Genomic DNA, 14511 nt, shown 5'->3' with positions numbered 1-14511 from the left:
GCAACCTCAAGACGGATGTTGCTGTTACAGTCTAACCAGTGTAACTCAAAGAGAGAAAGAACCCAGAAAAATAGGTCATATTTGGAATTGAGCTAGTCATTCCCAGTTCTCCAGATGGAGCGATAAGGGATAAGCCAGACCAATATATTGTTTGCTGGATATTCCATCGGGTTATCTCACACACATTTGTATAAAAGCACAGTTCAGGGGTAGATGCTTCACAGTCAGACACTCATTTTCCACTCACACCCACCCAAATGGAATCTCACACACATGCAGCTGCTATTACACTGACATAACATTGATCACATTCAGCCACCCTCTCACTGTCTCACAGTAATGTAGGAGACAGCCCTCACACTCATATACACAAACAGCTAAACTCACACTCACAGGTTCCCTCCCACATGAATCTATTTCACTGACTTGTACATGAACTGTCTGTGATCCAGCTGTGGGGGAGATCACTATCGGGACTGGAGGGAGCAGGGTTTTCACTGAGATCTCGGCTTCTGTAACAACGGCACTTGTTAGAAAGCAGAATCACTGCTGAAGACCCTTGGCCTTGTTGGGGGTTAAAGCCAGTGTCCGATTGTTTCAGTGACGAAAGATCATGTGTCAACAGATATTGGGATGTGGAGTAAAGCTGCGATCAGATGTAGACAAGGATTATTTACTGTAGGCACTGATGTTTCCTTACCACATTGTCACAATCTGAACATATACACAGAATGCTGCTGCTATCTCAGAGATTCAGCTGTGGGGTTGCAAAACATTTTACTTTCACTTTTGTTCATTCGCAGTTTTTCCTGACAATGAAACCATTTCCAAGAAATGCGAAAAGTTTTGTTTTTACTCACATCTCGCAATGGAGAGAGTGGCCCAATATTATTGGATTAATTATCCACAGGCCCAGACTAATACTCTGGGACATAGGATCATAACTGACAGCATTTATCTGATGGCATTAAAGCGAATGAATTAAATCTAGGAACTGAAGTCTGTTGTCAGAATAGTGACCATGGCTATGAAGACCGATTATGGGAAAAATTCATCTTCAATCATTAGTGGTCTTTGAGGAGGGAAATCAGCCATTCTCTCCTGGTTTGGCCCAGATGTGACTGCAGACCCACAGACGCTGCTGACTCCTAACTGTCCTCTGGAATAGACACTCAATTAAGGACAATTATGTTTGGGCAACAAATACATACCTTGCCTGGAACAGTCAAATCAATGCAAACTTAACTGTTTCACTGAACACGTCGATGGGAAAGGGCCACACATGTCAAAGTGTGATATAAGGAATGAAATTGATTGTCTATCCAGTGTTGCCCAGGGCATTAGTTACAGCATCTGCTGTGCTGGGGCCTGCCGTTATTAAGGATCAGGATAATTGTGGAGTCTCCTCCTGCAGTGAGTTGTTGGATTTTCCTGCCCCATTCAGGATTGGATGTAACAGGACAGCAGAGCTTCGATCTGATCCATTGGTTGTGGAATTGCTCAGCTTTGTCAATTAGATGCTGCTTCCCTGCTTACAATACACTCGCCCTGGTTTGTAGATTCACTAACAGCATGCTGTGTGGTGCTGCCATAATGCTGAATGGGATAGAGTGAGGATAGAGCTACCCACTGAAGACAAGGCATCCAGAACAAACTGTGGGCCGTGAGCAGCAGCAGAATCAGACTCTGCAACTTTCTGCCTGACATATCCCACACTCCACTATGACCATCGAGCCAGTGCATCAACACTCTCCAATAGGATGGCACAGGGACATGAGTAAAATGATGGGTCAGGGACAGCAGTAACAGGATAGTGCAGGGACAGCTTTAACAGGATGGGCCAGGGACAGCAGTAATAGGAGGGCGCAGGGACAGCAGTAACAGGATGGGCCAGGGACAGCAGTAACAGGATGGTGCAGGGACAACAGTAACAGGATGGTTCAGGGGCAGCAGTAACAGGACGGTGCAGGGGCAACAGTAACAGGACGGTGCAGGGGCAGCAGTAACAGGATGGGACAGGGACAGCAGTAACAGGATGGGTCAGGGACAGCAGTAAAAGGATGGGCCAGGGACAGCAGTAACAGGATGGGTCAGGGACAGCAGTAACAAGATGGTGCAGGGACAGAAGTAAAAGGATGGGCCAGGGACAGCAGTAACAGGATGGGACAGCGACAGCGGTAACAGGATGGTCAGGGACAGCAGTAACAGGATGGTCAGGGAAAGCAGTAACAGGATGGTGCAGGGACAGCAGTAACAGGATGGGTCAGGGACAGCAGTAACAGGATGGCCAGGGACAGCAGTAACAGGATGGTGCAGGGACAGCAGTAACAGGATGGGTCAGGGACAGCAGTAACAGGATGGAGCAGGGACAGCAGTAACAGGATGGTCAGGGACAGCAGTAACAGGATAGGTCAGGGACAGCAGTAAAAGGATGGGCCAGGGACAGCAGTAACAGGATGGGACAGCGACAGCGGTAACAGGATGGTCAGGGACAGCAGTAACAGGATGGTCAGGGACAGCAGTAAAAGGATGGGCCAGGGAAAGCAGTAACAGGATGGGTCAGGGACAGCAGTAACAGGATGGGTCAGGGACAGCAGTAACAGGATGGTGCAGGGACAGCAGTAACAGGATGGGTCAGGGACAGCAGTAACAGGATGGGTCAGGGACAGCAGTAAAAGGATGGGCCAGGGACAGCAGTAACAGGATGGTGCAGGGACAGCAGTAACAGGATGGTCAGGGACAGCAGTAAAAGGATGGGCCAGGGAAAGCAGTAACAGGATGGTGCAGGGACAGCAGTAATAGAATTGGCCAGGGACAGCAGTAACAGGATGGGTCAGGGACAGCAGTAACAGGATGGTGCAGGGACAGCAGTAACAGGATGGTCAGGGACAGCAGTAACAGGATGGGCCAGGGACAGCAGTAACAGGATGGTCAGGGACAGCAGTAAAAGGATGGGCCAGGGAAAGCAGTAACAGGATGGTGCAGGGACAGCAGGAACAGAATTGGTAAGGGACAGCAGGAACAGGATAGGTCAGGGACAGCAGTAACAGGATGGTGCAGGGACAGCAGTAACAGGATGCTGCAGGGACAGCAGTAACAGGATGGGTCAGGGACAGCAGTAACAGGATGGGTCAGGGCCAGCAATAACAGTATGGTTCAGGGACAGCAGTAACAGGATGGTGCAAGGACAGCAATAACAGGATGGTGCAGGGACAGGAGTAACAGGATGGGTCAGGGCCAGCAGAAACAGGATGGGAAAGAGACAGCAGTAACAGGATGGAGCAGGGACAGCAGTAACAGGATGGGTCTGGGACAACAGAAACAGGATGGTGCAAGGTCAGTAGTAACAGCATGGGTCAGGGACAGCAGTAACAGGATGGTGCAGGGACAGCAGTAACAGGATGGTGCAGGGACAGCAGTAAACGGATGGGGCAGGGACAGCAGTAACAGGATGGGACAGGGACAGCGGTAACAGGATGGTCAGGGACAGCAGTAACAGGATGGTGCAGGGACAGCAGTAACAGGATGGGTCAGGGACAGCAGTAACAGGATGGTGCAGGGACAGCAGTAACAGGATGGTCAGGGACAGCAGTAACAGGATGGTGCAGGGACAGCAGTAACAGGATGGGTCAGGGACAGCAGTAACAGGATGGGTCAGGGACAGCAGGAACAGGATTGTGCAGGGGCAGCAGTAACAGGACGGTGCAGGGGCAGCAGTAACAGGATGGGTCAGGGACAGAGTAACAGGATGGGACAGCGACAGCGGTAACAGGATGGTCAGGGACAGCAGTAAAAGGATGGGCCAGGGACTACAGTAACAGGATGGGTCAGGGACAGCAGTAACAGGATGGTGCAGGGACAGCAGTAAAAGGATGGGCCAGGGACAGCAGTAAAAGGATGGGCCAGGGACTGCAGTAACAGGATGGGTCAGGGACAGCAGTAACAGGATGGGTCAGGGACAGCAGTAACAGGATGGGTCAGGGACAGCAGTAACAGGATGGTGCAGGGACAGCAGTAACAGGATGGGCCAGGGACAGCAGTAACAGGATGGGACAGGGACAGCAGTAACAGGATGGTCAGGGACAGCAGTAACAGGATGGGTCAGGGACAGCAGTAACAGGATGGGTCAGGGACAGCAGGAACAGGATGGTCAGGGACAGCAGTAAAAGAATGGGCCAGGGACTGCAGTAACAGGATGGGTCAGGGACAGCAGTAACAGGATGGGTCAGGGACAGCAGTAACAGGATGGGTCAGGGACAGCAGTAACAGGATGGTGCAGGGACAGCATTAACAGGATGGGCCAGGGACAGCAGTAACAGGATGGGACAGGGACAGCAGTAACAGGATGGTCAGGGACAGCAGTAACAGGATGGGACAGGGACAGCAGTAACAGGATGGGTCAGGGACAGCAGTAACAGGATGGTGCAGGGACAGCATTAACAGGATGGGCCAGGGACAGCAGTAACAGGATGGGACAGGGACAGCAGTAACAGGATGGTCAGGGACAGCAGTAACAGGATGGTCAGGGACAGCAGTAACAGGATGGGACAGGGACAGCGGTAACAGGATGGTCAGGGACAGCAGTAACAGGATGGGACAGGGACAGCGGTAACAGGATGGTCAGGGACAGCAGTAACAGAATGGTGCAGGGACAGTAGTAACAGGATGGTGCAGGGACAGCAGTAACAGGATGGTGCAGGGACAGTAGTAACAGGGTGGGTCAGGGACAGCAGTAACAAGGTGGGTCAGGGACAGCATTAACAGGATGGGACAGGGACAGCAGTAACAGGATGGTGCAGGGACAGCAGTAACAGGATGGTGCAGGGACAGTGGGAACAGGATGGGTCAGGGACAGCAGTAACAGGATGGGTCAGGGACAGCAGTAACAGAATGGGTCAGGGACAGCAGTAACATAGTGGGTCATGGACAGCAGTAACAGGATGGTGCAGGGACAGCAGTAACAGGATGGCGCAGGGACAGCAGTAACAGGATGGTGCAGGGACAGCAGTAACAGGATGGGTCAGGGACAGCAGTAACAGGATGGTGCAGGGACAGCAGTAACAGGATGGTGCAGGGACAGCAGTAACAGGAGGGGTCAGGAGCAGCAGTAACAGGATGGGTCAGGGACAGCAGTAACAAGATGGGTCAGGGACAGAAGTAAAAGGATGAGCCAGGGACAGCAGTAACAGGATGGGACAGCGACAGCAGTAACAGGATGGTCAGGTACAGCAGTAAAAGGGTGTGCCAGGGACAGCAATAACAGGATGGGTCAGGGACAGCAGTAACTGGATGGTGCAGGGACAGCAGTAAAAGGATGGGCCAGGGACAGCAGTAACAGGATGGTGCAGGGACAGCAGTAACAGGATGGGACAGCGACAGCGGTAACAGGATGGTGCAGGGACAGCAGTAACAGAATGGGTCAGGGACAGCAGTAACAGGATGGTGCAGGGGCAGCAGTAACAGGATGGGCCAGGGACAGCAGTAACAGGATGGTGCAGGGACAGCAGTAACAGGATGGGCCAGGGACAGCAGTAACAGGATGGTGCAGGGGCAGCAGTAACAGGATGGGCCAGGGACAGCAGTAACAGGATGGTGCAGGGGCAGCAGTAACAGGATGGGCCAGGGACAGCAGTAACAGGATGGTGCAGGGACAGCAGTAACATGATGGGCCAGGGACAGCAGTTACAGGATGGTGCAGGGACAGCAGTAACAGGATGGTGCAGGGACAGCAGTTACAGGATGGTGCAGGGGCAGCAGTAAAAGAATGGGCCAGGGACAGCAGTAACAGGTTGGGACAGGGACAGCCGTAACAGGATGGTCGGGGACAGCAGTAACAGGATGGGACAGGGACAGCGGTAACAGGATGGTCAGGGACAGCAGTAACAGGGTGGGTCAGGGACAGCAGTAACAGGATGGTGCAGGGGCAGCAGTAACAGGATGGGTCAGGGACAGCAGTAACAGAATGGGTCAGGGACAGCAGTAACAGGATGGGTCAGGAGCAGCAGTAACAGGATGGGTCAGGGACAGCAGTAACAGGATGGGTCAGGGACAGCAGTAACAGGATGGGTCAGGGACAGCAGTAACAGGATGGGTCAGGGACAGCAGTAACAGGATGGGTCAGGGACAGCAGTAACAGGATGGGTCAGGGCCAGCAATAACAGTATGGTTCAGGGACAGCAGTAACAGGACGGTGCAAGGACAGCAATAACAGGATGGTGCAGGGACAGGAGTAACAGGATGGGTCAGGGCCAGCAGAAACAGGATGGGACAGAGACAGCAGAACAGGATGGAGCAGGGACAGCAGTAACAGGATGGGTCTGGGACAGCAGAAACAGGATGGTGCAAGGTCAGTAGTAACAGCATGGGTCAGGGACAGCAGTAACAGGATGGTGCAGGGACAGCAGTAACAGGATGGTGCAGGGACAGCAGTAAACGGATGGGCCAGGGACAGCAGTAACAGGATGGGACAGGGACAGACGTAACAGGATGGTCAGGGTCAGCAGTAACAGGATGGGACAGGGACAGCCGTAACAGGATGGGCCAGGGACAGCAGTAACAGGATGGGACAGGGACAGCAGTAACAGGATGGTCAGGGACAGCAGTAAAAGGATGGGCCAGGGACAGCAGGAACAGGATGGGACCGCGACAGCGGGAACAGGATGGTCAGGGACAGCAGTAACAGGATGGGTCAGGGACAGCAGTAACAGGATGGGCCAGGGACAGCAGTAACAGGATGGGACAGGGACAGCGGTAACAGGATGGTCAGGGACAGCAGTAACAGGATGGTGCAGGGACAGCAGTAACAGGATGGTGCAGGGACAGTGGTAACAGGGTGGGTCAGGGACAGCAGTAACAGGGTGGGTCAGGGACAGCAGTAACAGGATGGGACAGGGACAGCAGTAACGGGATGGTGCAGGGACAGCAGTAACAGGATGGGACAGGGACAGTGGTAACAGGGTGGGTCAGGGACAGCAGTAACAGGGTGGGTCAGGGACAACAGTAACAGGATGGGACAGGGACAGCAGTAACAGGATGGTGCAGGGACAGCAGTAACAGGATGGGACAGGGACAGCAGTAACAGGATGGTGCAGGGACAGCAGTAACAGGATGGTGCAGGGACAGTGGTAACAGGGTGGGTCAGGGACAGCAGTAACAGGATGGTGCAGGGACAGTGGTAACAGGATGGGACAGGGACAGCAGTAACAGGATGGGTCAGGGACAGCAGTAACAGGATGGGACAGGGACAGCAGTAACGGGATGGTGCAGGGACAGCAGTAACAGGATGGTGCAGGGACAGTGGTAACAGGGTGGGTCAGGGACAGCAGTAACAGGATGGGTCAGGGACAGCAGTAACAGGATGGTGCAGGGGCAGCAGTAACAGGATGGGCCAGGGACAGCAGTAACAGGATGGTGGAGGGGCAGCAGTAACAGGATGGGACAGGGACAGCCGTAACAGGATGGTCAGGGACAGCAGTGACAGGATGGTGCAGGGACAGTGGTAACAGGGTGGGTCAGGGACAGCAGTAACAGGGTGGGTCAGGGACAGCAGTAACAGGATGGGACAGGGACAGCAGTAACAGGATGGTGCAGGGACAGCAGTAACAGGATGGTGCAGGGACAGTGGTAACAGGGTGGGTCAGGGACAGCAGTAACAGGATGGGTCAGGGACAGCAGTAACAGGATGGGTCAGGGACAGCAGTAACAGCATGGGTCAGTGACAGCAGTAACAGAATGGGTCAGGGACAGCAGTAACAGGATGGGTCCGGGACAGCAGTAACAGGATGGTGCAGGGACAGCAGTAAGAGGATGGCGCAGGGACAGCAGTAACAGGATGGGTCAGGGACAGCAGTAACAGAATGGTGCAGGGACAGCAGTAACAGGAGGGGTCAGGAGCAGCAGTAACAGGATGGGTCAGGGACAGCAGTAACAGGATGGGTCAGGGACAGAAGGAAAAGGATGGGCCAGGGACAGCAGTAACAGGATGGCACAGCGACAGCGGTAACAGGATGGTCAGGGACAGCAGTAAATGGGTGGGCCAGGGACAGCAGTAACAGGATGGGTCAGGGATAGCAGTAACAGGATGGTGCAGGGACAGCAGTAAAAGGATGGGCCAGGGACAGCAGTAACAGGATGGGACAGCGACAGCGGTAACAGGATGGTCAGGGACAGCAGTAACAGGATGGGTCAGGGACAGCAGTAACAGGATGGTGCAGGGGCAGCAGTAACAGGATGGGCCCGGGACAGCATTAACAGGATGGTGCAGGGGCAGCAGTAAAAGGATGGGCCAGGGACAGCAGTAACAGGATGGTGCAGGGGCAGCAGTAACAGGATGGGCCAGGGACAGCAGTAACAGGATGGGCCAGGGACAGCAGTAACAGGATGGGTCAGGGACAGCAGTAACAGGATGGTGCAGGGACAGCAGTAACAGGATGGTGCAGGGACAGCAGTAACAGGATGGGTCAGGGACAGCAGTAAGAGGATGGGTCAGGGAGAGCAGTAAGAGGATGTGCCAGGGACAGCAGTAACAGGATGGGACAGGGACAGCGGTAACAGGATGGTGCAGGGACAGCAGTAACAGGATGGTGCAGGGACAGCAGTAACAGGATGGGTCAGGGACAGTGGTAACAGGGTGGCTCAGGGACAGCATTAACAGGGTGGGTCAGGGACAGCAGTAACATGATGGACAGGGACAGCAGTAACAGGATGGTGGAGGGACAGCAGTAACAGGATGGTGCAGGGACAGTGGTAACAGGGTGGGTCAGGGACAGCAGTAACAGGATGGGTCAGGGACAGCAGTAACAGGATGGGTCAGGGACAGTGGTAACAGGATGGGTCAGGGACAGCAGTAACAGGATGGGTCAGGGACAGCAGTAACAGAATGGGTCAGGGACAGCAGTAACAGGATGGGTCAGGGACAGCAGTAACAGGATGGGTCAGGGACAGCAGTAACAGAATGGGTCAGGGACAGCAGTAACAGGATGGGTCAGGGACAGCAGTAACAGGATGGTGCAGGGACAGCAGTAACAGGATGGCACAGGGACAGCAGTAACAGGATGGGTCAGGGACAGCAGTAACAGGAGGGGTCAGGAGCAGCAGTAACAGGATGGGTCAGGGACAGCAGTAACAGGATGGTGCAGGGACAGCAGTAACAGGATGGGTCAGGGACAGCTGTAATAGGATGGGTCAGGGACAGGAGTAACAGGATGGGTCAGGGCCAGCAATAACAGGATGGTGCAGGGACAGCAGTAAAAGAATGGGTCAGGGACAGCAGTAACAGGATGGTGCAGGGACAGGAGTTACAGGATGGGTCAGGGCCAGCAGAAACAGGATGGGACAGAGACAGCAGTAACAGGATGGTGCAGGGACAGCAGTAACAGGATGGGGCAGGGACAGCAGTAACAGGAGAGTGCAGGGACAGCAGTAACATGATGGGTCAGGGACAGGAGTAACAGGATGGGTCAGGGCCAGCAATAACAGGATGGTGCAGGGACAGCAGTAACAGGATGGGACAGAGACAGCAGTAACAGGATGGTGCAGGGACAGGAGTAACAGGATGGGTCAGGGCCAGCAGAAACAGGATGGGACAGAGACAGCGGTAACAGGATGGTGCAGGGACAGCAGTAACAGGATGTTGCAGGGACAGTAGTAACAGCATGGGTCAGGGACAGCAGTAACAGGATGGTGTAGGGACAGGAGTAACAGCATGGGACAGGGACAGCAGTAACAGGATGGTCAGGGACTGCAGTAACAGGATGGTGCAGGGACAGCAGTAACAGGATGGTCAGGGACAGCAGTAACAGGATGGGACAGGGACAGCGGTAACAGGATGGTCAGGGACAGCAGTAACAGGATGGTGCAGGGACAGCAGTAACAGGATGGGTCAGGAACAGCAGTAAAAGGATGGGCCAGGGACAGCGGTAACAGGATGGTCAGGGACAGCAGTAAAAGATGGGCCAGGGACAGCAGTAACAGGATGGTGCAGGGACAGCAGTAACAGGATGGGCCAGGGACAGCAGTAAAAGGATTGGTCAGGGACAGCAGTAACAGGATGGGCCAGGGACAGCAGTAAGAGGATGGGCCAGGGGCAGCAGTAACAGGATGGGCCAGGGACAGCAGTAATACGATGGTGCAGGGGCCGCAGTAACAGGATGGGACTGGGATAGCCGTAACAGGATGGTCAGGGACAGCAGTAACAGGATGGGTCAGGGACAGCAGTAAGAGGATGGGCCAGGGACAGCAGTAACAGGATGGGACAGCGACAGCGGTAACAGGATGGTGCAGGGACAGCAGTAACAGGATGGTGCAGGGACAGTGGTAACAGGGTGGGTCAGGGACAGCAGTAACAGGATGGGTCAGGGACAGCAGTAACAGGATGGGACAGGGACAGCAGTAACAGTAACAGCAGTAACAGCAGTAACAGGATGGTGCAGGGACAGCAATAACAGGACGGCGCAGGGACAGCAGTAACAGGATGGGTCAGGGACAGCAGTAACAGGAGGGGTCAGGAGCAGCAGTAACAGGATGGTGCAGGGACAGCTGTAACAGGATGGTGCAGGGACAGCAATAACAGGATGGTGCAGGGACAGCAGTAACAGGATGGGTCAGGGACAGCTGTAACAGGATGGTGCAGGGACAGCAATAACAGGATGGTGCAGGGACAGCAGTAACAGGATGGGTCAGGGACAGCAATAATAGGATGGGTCAGGGACAGGAGTAACAGGATGGGTCAGGTCCAGCAATAACAGGATCGTGCAGGGACAGCAGTAACAGAATGGGTCAGGGACAGCAGTAACAGGATGGTGCAGGGACAGGAGTAACAGGATGGGTCAGGGCCAGCAGAAACAGGATGGGACAGAGACAGCAGTAACAGGATGTTGCAGGGACAGCAGTAACAGGATGGGCCAGGGACAGCAGTAACAGGAGAGTGCAGGGACAGCAGTAACAGGATGGGTCAGGGACAGGAGTAACAGGATGGGTCAGGGCCAGCAGAAACAGGATGGGTCAGATACAGCAGTAACAGGATGGGTCAGGGACAGCAGTAAAAGGATGGGCCAGGGACAGCAGAAACAGGATGGGACAGCGACAGCGGTAACAGGATTGTGCAGGGACAGCAGTAATAGGATGGGCCAGGGACAGCAGTAACAGGATGGTGCAAGGGCAGCAGTAACAGGATGGGCCAGGGACAGCAGTAATAGGATGGTGCAGGGGCAGCAGTAACAGGATGGGACAGGGACAGCCGTAACAGGATGGTCAGGGACAGCAGTAACAGGATGGGTCAGATACAGCAGTAACAGAATGGGTCAGGGACAGCAGTAAGAGGATGGGTCAGGGACAGCAGTAACAGGATGGGACAGCGACAGCGGTAACAGGATGGTGCAGGGACAGCCGTAACAGGATGGTGCAGGGACAGTAGTAACAGGGTGGGTCAGGGACAGCAGTAACAGGGTGGGTCAGGGACAGCAGTAACAGGATGGGACAGGGACAGCAGTAACAGGATGGGTCAGGGACAGCAGTAACAGAATGGGTCAGGGACAGCAGTAACAGAATGGGTCAGGGACAGCTGTAATAGGATGGGTCAGGGACAGGAGTAACAGGATGGGTCAGGGCCAGCAATAACAGGATGGTGCAGGGACAGCATTAACAGGACGGCGCAGGGACAGCAGTAACAGGATGGGTCAGGGACAGCAGTAACAGGATGGGTCAGGGACAGCAGTAACAGGGTGGTGCAGGGACAGCGGTAACAGGATGGTGCAGGGACAGCAATAACAGGATGGTGCAGGGACAGCAGTAACAGGATGGGTCAGGGACAGCAATAATAGGATGGGTCAGGGACAGGAGTAACAGGATGGGTCAGGAGCAGCAATAACAGGATGGTGCAGGGACAGCAGTAACAGGATGGGACAGAGACAGCAGTAACAGGATGGTGTAGGGACAGGAGTAACAGGATGGGTCAGGGCCAGCAGAAACAGGATGGGACAGAGACAGCGGTAACAGGATGGTGCAGGGACAGCAGTAACAGGATGTTGCAGGGACAGTAGTAACAGCATGGGTCAGGGACAGCAGTAACAGGATGGTGTAGGGACAGGAGTAACAGCATGGGACAGGGACAGCAGTAACAGGATGGTCAGGGACTGCAGTAACAGGATGGTGCAGGGACAGCAGTAACAGGATGGTCAGGGACAGCAGTAACAGGATGGGACAGGGACAGCAGTAACAGGATGGGTCAGGGACAGCAGTAAGAGGATGGGTCAGGGAGAGCAGTAAGAGGATGTGCCAGGGACAGCAGTAACAGGATGGGACAGGGACAGCGGTAACAGGATGGTGCAGGGACAGCAGTAACAGGATGGTGCAGGGACAGCAGTAACAGGATGGTGCAGGGACAGTGGAAACAGGGTGGTTCAGGTACAGCAGTAACAGGGTGGGTCAGGGACAGCAGTAACAGGATGGGACAGGGACAGCAGTAACAGGATGGTGCAGGGACAGCAGTAACAGGATGGTGCAGGGACAGTGGTAACAGGGTGGGTCAGGGACAGCAGTAACATGATGGGTTAGGGTCAGCAGTAACAGGATGGGTCAGTGACAGCAGTAACAGAATGGGTCAGGAGCAGCAGTAACAGGATGGGTCAGGGACAGCAGTAACAGGATGGTGCAGGGACAGCAGTAACAGGATTGCGCAGGGACAGCAGTAACAGGATGGGTCAGGGACAGCAGTAACAGGATTGTGTAGGGACAGCAGTAACAGGAGGGGTCAGGAGCAGCAGTAACAGGATGGGTCAGGGACAGCAGTAACAGGATGTTGCAGGGACAGCGGTAACAGGATGGTGCAGGGACAGCAATAACAGGATGGGTCAGGGACAGCAGTAACAGGATGGGTCAGGGACAGCAGTAACAGGATGGTGCAGGGACAGCAGTAACAGGAGGGGTCAGGAGCAGCAGTAACAGGATGGGTCAGGGACAGCAGTAACAGGATGGGTCAGGGACAGAAGTAAAAGGATGGGCCAGGGACAGCAGTAACAGGATGGGACAGGGACAGCGGTAACAGGATGGTGCAGGGACAGCAGTAACAGGATGGTGCAGGGACAGTGGTAACAGGGTGGCTCAGGGACAGCATTAACAGGGTGGGTCAGGGACAGCAGTAACAAGATGGGTCAGGGACAGCAGTAACAGGATGGTGCAGGGACAGCAGTAACAGGATGGTGCAGGGACAGTGGTAACAGGGTGGGTCAGGGACAGCAGTAACAGGATGGGTCAGGGACAGCAGTAACAGGATGGGTCAGGGACAGCAGTAACAGGATGGGTCAGGGACAGCAGTAACAGAATGGGTCAGGGACAGCAGTAACAGGATGGGTCAGGGGCAGCAGTAACAGGATGGTGCAGGGACAGCAGTAACAGGATGGCACAGGGACAGCAGTAACAGGATGGGTCAGGGACAGCAGTAACAGGATGGTGCAGGGACAGCAGTAACAGGATGGGTCAGGGACAGCTGTAATAGGATGGGTCAGGGACAGGAGTAACAGGATGGGTCAGGGCCAGCAATAACCGGATGGTGCAGGGACAGCAGTAAAAGAATGGGTCAGGGACAGCAGTAACAGGATGGTGCAGGGACAGGAGTTACAGGATGGGTCAGGGCCAGCAGAAACAGGATGGGACAGAGACAGCAGTAACAGGATGGTGCAGGGACAGCAGTAACAGGATGGGCCAGGGACAGCAGTAACAGGAGAGTGCAGGGACAGCAGTAACATGATGGGTCAGGGACAGGAGTAACAGGATGGGTCAGGGCCAGCAATAACAGGATGGTGCAGGGACAGCAGTAACAGGATGGGGCAGGGACAGCAGTAACAGGAGAGTGCAGGGACAGCAGTAACATGATGGGTCAGGGACAGGAGTAACAGGATGGGTCAGGGCCAGCAATAACAGGATGGTGCAGGGACAGCAGTAACAGGATGGGACAGAGACAGCAGTAACAGGATGGTGCAGGGACAGCAGTAACAGGATGGGTCAGGGCCAGCAGAAACAGGATGGGACAGAGACAGCAGTAACATGATGGGTCAGGGACAGCAGTAACAGGATGTTGCAGGGACAGTAGTAACAGCATGGGTCAGGGACAGCAGTAACAGGATGGTGTAGGGACAGGAGTAACAGCATGGGACAGGGACAGCAGTAACAGGATGGTCAGGGACTGCAGTAACAGGATGGTGCAGGGACAGCAGTAACAGGATGGTCAGGGACAGCAGTAACAGGATGGGACAGGGACAGCGGTAACAGGATGGTCAGGGACAGCAGTAACAGGATGGTGCAGGGACAGCAGTAACAGGATGGGTCAGGAACAGCAGTAAAAGGATGGGCCAGGGACAGCGGTAACAGGATGGTCAGGGACAGCAGTAAAAGATGGGCCAGGGACAGCAGTAACAGGATGGGTCAGGGACAGCAGTAACAGGATGGTGCAGGGACAGCAGTAACAGGATGGGCCAGGGACAGCAGGAAAAGGATTGGTCAGGGACAGCAGTAACA

General features: G+C 54.5%; 1 protein-coding gene across 3 annotated transcripts in view; it reads right to left on the bottom strand.

The window, feature by feature from the left end:
• LOC148140830 (uncharacterized) overlaps positions 1–14511 on the bottom strand; it is a 51169-nt gene that overhangs the window by 14079 nt on the left and 22579 nt on the right. Inside the window, exon 1 of one of the 3 annotated variants that reach the window (XM_087979603.1) lies at positions 427–532. The exons of the other annotated variants lie outside the window; for them this stretch is intronic. The gene's annotated coding sequence lies outside the window, so the exon portion shown is untranslated. Of the gene's footprint in view, positions 1–426; positions 533–14511 lie in introns of those variants that run through there. 3 annotated transcript variants of the gene reach the window in all.

The sequence above is a fragment of the Chiloscyllium plagiosum genome, unplaced genomic scaffold (genome assembly GCF_037043375.1).
Source record: "Chiloscyllium plagiosum isolate Xiang-an unplaced genomic scaffold, Cpla_swu_hap1 HiC_scaffold_35, whole genome shotgun sequence".
NCBI lineage: Eukaryota > Metazoa > Chordata > Chondrichthyes > Orectolobiformes > Hemiscylliidae > Chiloscyllium > Chiloscyllium plagiosum.
Note: the sequence above shows the minus strand (reverse complement) of the source record. Positions and strands in the feature narration are given on the sequence as shown.